The sequence below is a fragment of the Pezoporus flaviventris genome, unplaced genomic scaffold (assembly GCF_033815535.1).
Source record: "Pezoporus flaviventris isolate CSIRO_AGI_PZ_B2104156 unplaced genomic scaffold, CSIRO_AGI_Pfla_v1 ptg000005l, whole genome shotgun sequence".
Taxonomy (NCBI): Eukaryota; Metazoa; Chordata; class Aves; order Psittaciformes; family Psittacidae; genus Pezoporus; species Pezoporus flaviventris.
The window spans coordinates 1932678-1941449 of NW_026892553.1; the positions used below are offsets into that span (position 1 = coordinate 1932678).

General features: G+C 50.5%; 1 long non-coding RNA gene across 1 annotated transcript; it reads left to right on the plus strand.

Annotated features, from left to right (window-relative positions):
• Nucleotides 1–4216: 4216 nt before the first annotated feature.
• On the plus strand, nt 4217–8514 carry LOC133265194 (uncharacterized). Its single transcript, XR_009741880.1, has 3 exons — nt 4217–5763; nt 7052–7146; nt 7654–8514. It is a non-coding gene; the product is annotated as an uncharacterized LOC133265194 (long non-coding RNA).
• The last annotated feature ends 258 nt before the right edge of the window (nt 8515–8772 follow it).

Here is an 8772-nt window from a genome sequence, read left to right on the forward strand (position 1 = left end):
ACAGGGGGGCATCAAGGTCTGATTTATCTAACCTGAACTACTGCCATAGACATTTCCTCTGTTCCCTTACACATAATATACTAAATAAAAGCTTGAAAATTATTTTAGAGGCAAGGAAGGCCTTCAGCACAACTGAAAATTTGCCTGCAAATTCAAGCTAAATTAGCCATCTCCTAAAGGAGACTTTACCAGTGTTAAACAGATGTAGGGCATGATCTTTGTCAGCTCTTCTGATGCCCTTTGTTGGTTGTCTTCTGTAAGCTCATGCCTGTTTTTTAAGGCACGAATGGAAATGATTCTGATCCTCCTCACAAATACCAAGAGGATTCCTCTGGCTAATGTGATTACAGAGGAGACCAAACAGGGAGATGGACTCTAAGAGACAAAGCTCTTGGTTAAACAACATAGATGTCTCAAATATTTGCTAACACTTGCGAACACAAATATTTACGCCAGCAGCAAGAGCCAAGGCATATTCTTATTTCAAGATATATTAAATGTTTCCTTGAGTGTGCAGAATTCGGAAAAGAGCTCTTACATCACTCGCCGGCTCATTTTCCAGGCCACTGAATGCACTCACTTATTTGGCAAATCTTGCCATTAACAGTTCTTTCTCATCTGATTTTACTGACTTTCCTCCTTTCCCTAAGAATCCTGTGCAGGGAGGGAGAACGAATGCATTTTTTCCCCTCCAGCAAGCAAAACAGTGTCTCAGATACCAAAATCTCACTGCCAAACCAAATTATTTGTTGTCCTCTATATTCTTTGTGACCTGCTTACTTCTGTTGTGGGAGGGGAAGACTGCAACCGAGGTCACCAGTCTGAGGCAATACATGGACCTCATGCAAGTGCGGAGCCTAGTGAGTCTGCTGGAGCAATGCCTCGCCCATGGCATGCTCCCAAGGCCCAGTGTGTGCCAACCGAACGGCCCCATTTCCAGAGGAATGTCCAGCCTGGAATTGCGGCTGCACGATAAATGGCACCACTTTTTGGAAGTGTGCATTCACAGGTGGAGAACCCCCAGCCGTGCTGCTGCTGCTGCTGCTAGAACCCCTGCTCCCAGGCTGCTCTGTGGTCCCAGGAATGCCTCTGAAGCTAAGACATTGTAGGAAAGAGCTCTGATCTGTCTCAGACAGCTGCATTCCCCTTATAAAACAGTATATTGTGCTAACAATAAATGTGAAGCTTATTTACAGTCTCAAAACACTGGCAGACTAAAAAGGGGAAGTGGCGGGCAGTTCCCTCACAGATAATCATGGTCACCCCTTTCCACCCATGGCTGTGTCCCTCCCCTCACAGCCACTCAATTTCCCTTCATGGCTGTCCCTCACCCCTCATGGTCTCTCCTCTGCCCTCAAGGACACTTCTCTCTCCTCACAGCCTCCCCTCTCCCCTCATGGTTGCTTCCCTCCCCTCACGCCCGCTCATGTCCCCTCACAAATGCTCCTTTCCTCTCATGACCACCTCCCTGCACAGCCGCTCCCTTCCCCTCATGGCTGCTTTATCCCCCCTCTTGGCCACTCCTTTCCACTCACAGCTGCTTCTCTCCCCTCATGGCAACTCCTTTCCCCTCACTGCTGCTCCTGTTCCCTCACAGCCACTCCTGTCCCCTCACAGCCACTCCTGTCCTGTCATGGCTGCCCCTCTCCCCTCATGGCTGTTCTTTTGCCCTCACAGCCATTTCTCTTTCCTCACAGCTGATTTTCACCCCTCAAGGCCGCTCCTTCTCCTTCACTGCCACTTCTTTCTCCTCATGGCTGCTCCTCTCCCCTCCCAGCCCCTCCTTTCCCCTCATGGCCACTCCTTTCCCCTCATGGAGTCCCCTCTCCCCTCATGGCTGCTTATTTTACCTCTCGGCCATTTCTGTCCCCTCACAGCTCCTGCTTTCCCCTCACGGCTACTTCTCTCCCATCACTGTCCATTCCTTTCCCCTCACAGCTGCTTCCCCCCCCTCACAGCCACCGCTCCTTATTTCTCATGGCTGCCCCTCTCCCCTCACAGCCGCTTCTTTCCCCTCATAGCCACCGTTTTCCCCTCATGGCTTCTCCTTTCCCTTCACGGCCACTCCTCTCCCATCATTCTTTTCCCCTTACAGCCGCTTCCCTCCCCTCACAGCCACCCCTTATTCCTCACGGCTGTCCCTCTCCCATCACAGCCGTTCTTTTCTAGCCCTGGCCACCCCTTGCGCCTCACAGCCGCTCCTTTCCTCTCATGGCATCCCCTCTCCCCTCATGGGCACTTTCTTCTCCTCTCAGACATTTCTGTCCCCTCACACCTACTTCTCTCCCATCACTGTCATTCCTTTCCCCTCATGACTGCTTCCCTTCTCTCATGGCCACCCTCTCCCCTCATGGCTACTTCTTTCTCTTCATAGCCTCTCTCACTGCCACTCTTCTCCCATCATTCATTTCCCCTCACAGCTGCTTCCCTCCCCTCATGGCCACTCCTTATTCATCATGGCTGCCCCTTGCCCTCACCCCTCACAGCCGCTCCTTTCCCCTCATGGCTGCCCCTTGACCCTCACAGCCACCCTTTACCCCTCATGGCTACTCCTTTCCCTTCCTGGCTGCTCCTCTCATTGCCACTCTTCTCTCATCATGGCCACCCCTCTCCCCTCACAACCACCTCTCTCCCCTTACAGCCACTCCTCTCCCCTCACAACTGCCCCTCTTCCCTCATGGCCACCCCTTGCCCTCTCTCTCTCTCCTTCCAGTGACACTACTGGCACCCCCTTAGATCCAGGTATGGATTTCCTGCAGGTGAAGCGTGCCTCAGCAGAGGTCCCAGATGGGGAGACACAGACTGCAGCCCAAACTCCAGGGACTTCCCTGCAGCTTGGCATGATTGCCCTTTGCTCTCCAGATCAGGGCCACCCACAAGTACATCTTGGACTCTCACACCTCCCTAGAATGCTTTTCTGTCCCCGGACAATCACCTTCCAGAAGCTCTGTAAGTTTGGACTGTATTGTGCCTGTATCCCCTAGGCTAAGACTCCCCACTTTTTAACTTTCTCCTCCCCAGGCCAAGCCCAGAGACTTGGCTGGAGCCTGGCAGACCTCCCACATCCACCTGGGCAGCCCCATGGGCTATGGCAGACAAGGCCAGGAAGGGTGAAGCTCAAGGACCGCACTTCACTAGATGGTGAACACTAGCCACGTGGCACAGGCCCTGACAAGGAGTTTAATACTGGTAATTCAGAGGCACTTGAAAGAGTAAGCGCAACCAACTGCAAAGCTACCAAGTCTCTCTCCTGGTCAGAATGTCAGGCACACTTTTTTGTCCTGAGTTTTTAATGCTCTTTCATTGGCAGGCTGCTGTAAGCTAGTGCAGCAACTCCCCACAAGTCATTATTCCCTGTCAAATCCACAGGGATATCCACTTTTAGGAAGACCCTGCCCATACTCTGCCACCTCCTGCCTGGCTTCTACCTCACCCAGCCCTGCTGGGGGAGAAGTGGGGAGGCACAAGCAGCCCCAAAACCTACTTGTGGGATGACCACAACCCAACCACATCCCCCTGCACATGAACAGCAACAGGCAGCAGACCCCATGCACGGCTGCCCACCCTCACACGAAGGGCGACAGGGACGAAGGCTCAGGGCGCACGCCTGACTGTAGTTACTGCATATGAGCCAGATGACAGAGAACTGAACTCCAGCTTTCCCCTCAGCCAATAAATCTTGCTGTGGTCTGACTTTGCTAGGAATAATGCCACAGGGAAGGCCTGTGTGGTCCAGAAAACTCAAAGCAATGTATGCTTTAAAACCCCTAATTCCACTCATTAGCTCTGCCCTCTCCAGCAAAACAGCACTTTCTAGCAAGTTCTGGTAGGACACGCAGGTTATATAGAGCACACCAGCCAATCAGAGGGCTGGACGGAAGGCATGTGACAGTCCCGATGGCCATCTGCGGCAGGGCTGGTGCTGGTGCTGGTGCTGGTGCTGGTGCTGGTGCTACAATGGAAGAATGGAAGTTGTGGGGCTGCTGCCCTCCTCCTCCTCCCCCCGCACACCTCTATTCCCCTTCTTGCCCGAGGACCAGCTCAGCGCCTCCTCCTAAGGCTGTTACTCTCAGCTGGGCCGCCTCCGTCCCCGGTGCTCCATACTGCCCATTTGGGTTGTTTGCGATGCAGCTTCCCGCGAGGGCACTAAGCTGAGAGCGCTGCTCCCTGCTTGGGGACAGTGGGCTCGCAGCAGTTCTTCAGGCACCAGCTGCTCGCAGGGCACATGTATTTCTGCTGTGAGGTTTTGATCTCCCAGTGTTTCTGGAATGCCTGTGGCTCCTGTCCGGCTGCTGCCTGCACTGGGAAGGGGCTCTGAGGAGGAGCACGGGGAAGGACCCTGGCTGCCTGGCCCCAGCAGCGAGGAGAGGTCTAGCCGTTGCAGGGTCTTCCCGCAGCCAAATGAATTTGCCTTGCTGGCAGTGTGGGAGCGTGGAGAAAGAGAGTATTCAGCGAGGCTCCTTCCCCTGTGCATCATAACAAGACGTTAATTTGAGGTTTTTGCAGAAGACAGAGTTGTAGCTGTTTTATTTGGGGGTGGGTGGAGGCACTGCATCCAGGAAACACTGTCCCCCGGGAGATAAGGGAGACCTGGCCACCCACAGCCCCGGCTCGCCAGGAATCCAGCTTCCATATGTACAGAGTTGGTGCCAAAAGTGTTGTTCCCATAGTCAGCAGGCCATCCCCACCCCCCCATCTTCTCTGCCTTCTCCCTCCTCCTCTCCCTATAACCAGCTGACTTTTTTCACAACCAGGAAACAATCAAATAACCTCTTAAGCTGCTTCAGCTCCTCCTCCCCAACGCGCCATCTCTCCCAGTAAAGGATGCTGTCAGTACTCCCAAAGCCTGATGTACTGTGCAGTGCAAAGCTGTTATTCCAGCCTCCCAGTGGGGAATACGCTCTGGGCTGCAAATACCTGTGTTTCGTTAAGTAAATAATCACACAAGATAAAATATCCATCTTGACGTTAAAATGAAGGGAGGGGAGCGAGAATGCAGACCAGACAGCAGCCCTGAATTGCTGTTGTGGGTACCCTTAGGTGGTTGGCAGTTCCATATGTGCCTGCCCCTTCTCCTGCAGGTAGATGGTAATGCTTGCGCCCACAGGAGGACAATTAAATGCAGAGAGCCTGTAGAGGGGTTTGTGGGGGGAGTGTTGCATTTAGCTTTTAAAATAGCTTTCAGAAAGAGAATAGCTGGTAAATACATACAGTGCAACTCAGTTGGGAAAGGCTTGGAAACTGGCCAGCAGTGGTGTTCCAGTCTTACAGAGGAGCAAGGAAGAGAAAGGTTGACGACCGCAGGGGAGGGAGAGCTGTTACCAACCATATGGGAGATGTTCTGTGCCCCCATGGGTGCTAGTGGATGCTGGGCCCTGGAGGAAAGCTGACCCCCACTGAAGCACAGCATGGAGGGAAGCCCAGCTCCTGTGTGAAGCCTCTGCTGCTTTCCCAGGGCCACTGAACAAGTTTACGTTGGAGCCAGGCGTTGATCCCAAGTGTCCTGGCTTGCTGCCTGCGTGCTGTAGCCTGTAGTGCTGCTGCCTCCCCTGCAGTGAGCTCTCCGACATTTTATTGCTCACCTGTTTGGGAGACTTCACACATTCAGCGCTGAGGCTTATAAACCTACTGAGAAAAGAGAGGAAGGGAAAAGGTGAAGGAGGAGTTCAGCCAAGAGTGAAATACTCGGGAGGTGTTTGAGCCTTGGGCTGGGCCTTGCCAGGGTTACCCAGATCCATCCCAGATTACACGGGAGGCAGGCAAGTAATGTGCTTGTGCTGGGATCATGGGAAGGGAGGTCTCAGATATCCTGCAGGACTCTTGGGATGGCTGGGACGAGTGGTGGGGTGTAAGCAAAGGCTCATGTCAGGTACAGAAAGGCCTGATGGACAGCTTGCTGCTGCACCAAAGATTGTGAACTGGAGGTTGAATTAGGGCTGAGAGTCTCCTGGATTCATTTCTCAGTCATTTATTCAGATATAATTGCCTGTCTGCGTGTCTTAGAGCTAATGACTGGATGTGAAGATTTCCAGTTAGGGTTTGTGAGAAGGTAATTACATTGCAATCTCACTGTATGACTGTTCCTTGAATGAAGATAAACTTGTTTGAGTAGGTCTGCACATCGCAGGAATCAGTTGTATTACAGAGCCCAGGCATGGCAGGGGAGATAAGGAATGTTTTTGCTGCTGCTTTTTTATCTGCTGACCTATTAAAAGCTTTTCTGTCTGAAAGAGGTGAGGAGCAACCAGAAGGGTTAATCCCACAGCTCCTCACCACTGACAAACGTGATTTAAGTCTTCTGTTGAGACTTGATCACTGGGTTGGGGTTTAGTGGGTGCTCTTAACTTCCTTTCTAGTAGGCGCTAGTTTGCTTTGTTGAGATGCCCTGAGTTGAGCCCCAGTTCCATGGGATTGGCACACTTTACCAAGAGAGACCTGAGACGGTGTGAAGGGTAATGCATATCCAGAAAGAAATCCAGCAGTAAGACATCCTTCTGTGCTTGATCACGTACAAGACTCATGGCTGGATAGAACTCTCTTTAATGTTCAGGAGGCCCTAGCTTCTTCCAGAACTGTAGTGTAATGGGAGTCTACATGGGAAACCTACTGAGTTTCTCTGCCTCTGCACTGGGCAGACCTGGGGTATAAGCATTGATTCAGATTGCATCATTTACCAGCAGTCTTTTCCTCTAAGGACGCTTCTGGGTAGTACACATTCACCTGCCTCATGCAGTCACAGTCCCAGTGTGGCTCCTGAACATGGCCCTTGTGTGCTGGTTATCCCATGGGACAGGGGTAGGCACCTTTACTCTCTGCAGGCTTCTGCTGTTCTGTTACTTTAAAGCTCTCGCCCTTCCTCAAAGCACAAGCCGATGCACTGAGATCATCTCTCGGTCCCATCTAGCTGTTAAACCCCCTCAAATCTTTCTTGCTCAGCAGCACTTCATATAAATCCAGTAATGTGCGTATCACTTTGGTTGCCAACTGCTTTTGGGTCAGGAGGGAGGGGGGGGTGTAAGGGGTTATTACAGTCACTGTTCCATTTCCCTAGGGGATCCCAGGAAAGCGCAGGCTGCCAGCAAATGTCTGGAGGATAGAGGCATGTCAAGGACCCCCGAGAGTCAGCTGGCAAATTTGATGCACTGGGTATGGATTAGCGACCCATTAGGGCAGGGTTTGGGGCTGCATTAAACAAATCCTTCTCCTCAGCTTTTGCAAACGCTGGTGATTGTTGCCTTAAAGCAACGCAGAAGCAAGACAACTTCAGTGCAGAAACGGTGCTTAAGCATCAGGCTCGCACCATTAAATATCAGTGAGGGCTTAAGGGCACTGCACAGTGCTTCCCTAAGGGAGATAAATGATTTCCTGGGATGAACCCAACTGGCCCACTCTGTGCTGCATTTGCTTGATGTTGATACAGCCAAAAGAACGCTCTTTGGCATGAATAAAACATGCTTCTTGAGTTGCAGCAGCAACTAGCTTGTCAGGAAGGGCCCCTGACTATGACCGGGCAAAGTGTGTGAACCTGTCTTTCAAGGGATAACTCTCTGGGCAGCTTTCAGAAGCAGTGTAATCACAATTACCCTGCTGTGGCAGGGAATTTATCCTGGTGGACAAGGAAAGACACTTATCTGATTTTTCTCTTTTCTGCAGCAATCATCCACAATTTGGTAGTAAAACCCACCCTGGGGAGAAGCATTTTGCCCCTGAGGGCCGTAAGATCCCCAGTGGGGTCGTGACCTGTTTGCTGGAGGTCCTCAAAAGGTGACTGAGGAATGCATATTGAGGTATGTGATACAGGAATCACTAGCAGTATCCTTCATTCCACCAGGAAAAAATGAAAATTGGAAAGATCTGAAAGCTTCTGCTTAAAGTGCAAAGCTTCCTGGCCATGGAGTCCAGCTCTGCCACAGACTTCTAGCATTAAATTGGAGTGAGTCTCGTAACTACTCTGTAGTTACAGCTCTGCATCCTGGTGCATAGCTCACAACTCGCATGTCTCAAATACTTTGGGACTTCCATGTGGAGAGTTTTGAAATGGAAAAATTCACTGTTACCAGCTATTTGGATATAGATTGGCAGCACACTGAATCCAGTTCATGGTGCCTTGTAATACAAGGATATGTTGTGTTAAGATGGAAGAGAGAACAGGAGGAAATGGAAAACTGCTGCTCTGATGCCATTGAGTGCTCAAATATACACCTAGCATTAAGGCACTGAAATCAACCCTGCTGACAAGGCTCTACAAGTGATTAAGAAAATTCTAATGAAAAATTTGCCTCCTGGAAAACCTAATTTTATCCCAAATAAAACCTTTGCAAGAAGAAAAATAAATAATGTATCAAACAAAAAACAGTCCTAATGAAGCAGTGCCGCACAGTTGGAAATTTCCGATATGATTTGTCAAAATGAATATTAACATTCTCTTTTTTTTTGTAACTTCATCGCTTGTTTTCTGTTACAATATCGTAATGAAGTAAAGGCACTATGCAAAGGTGCTTTTTTTAAAGCAAGCTATTTGCAGTACTTGTGTAAATCAGAGGTATCACTGTGAAAACAAGTTTTCAGAAAAGTGACACAGTTCTGCAGGATGTGTTTGGGAGGGCTGGGAGAGTGGCAGCAGTAGCTATAAATCCCAGGGAAAGGGGGAAACTTTCTACTTGTGAAGACAGTGAAATTCCAGGTTATGTTTTCTAGAGGGATGATGGCTTCTCTGTCATTGTGTTTCTTGAAGGAGAGGGCAAACAAACATCTGTCAGCAGGAGGGAATGG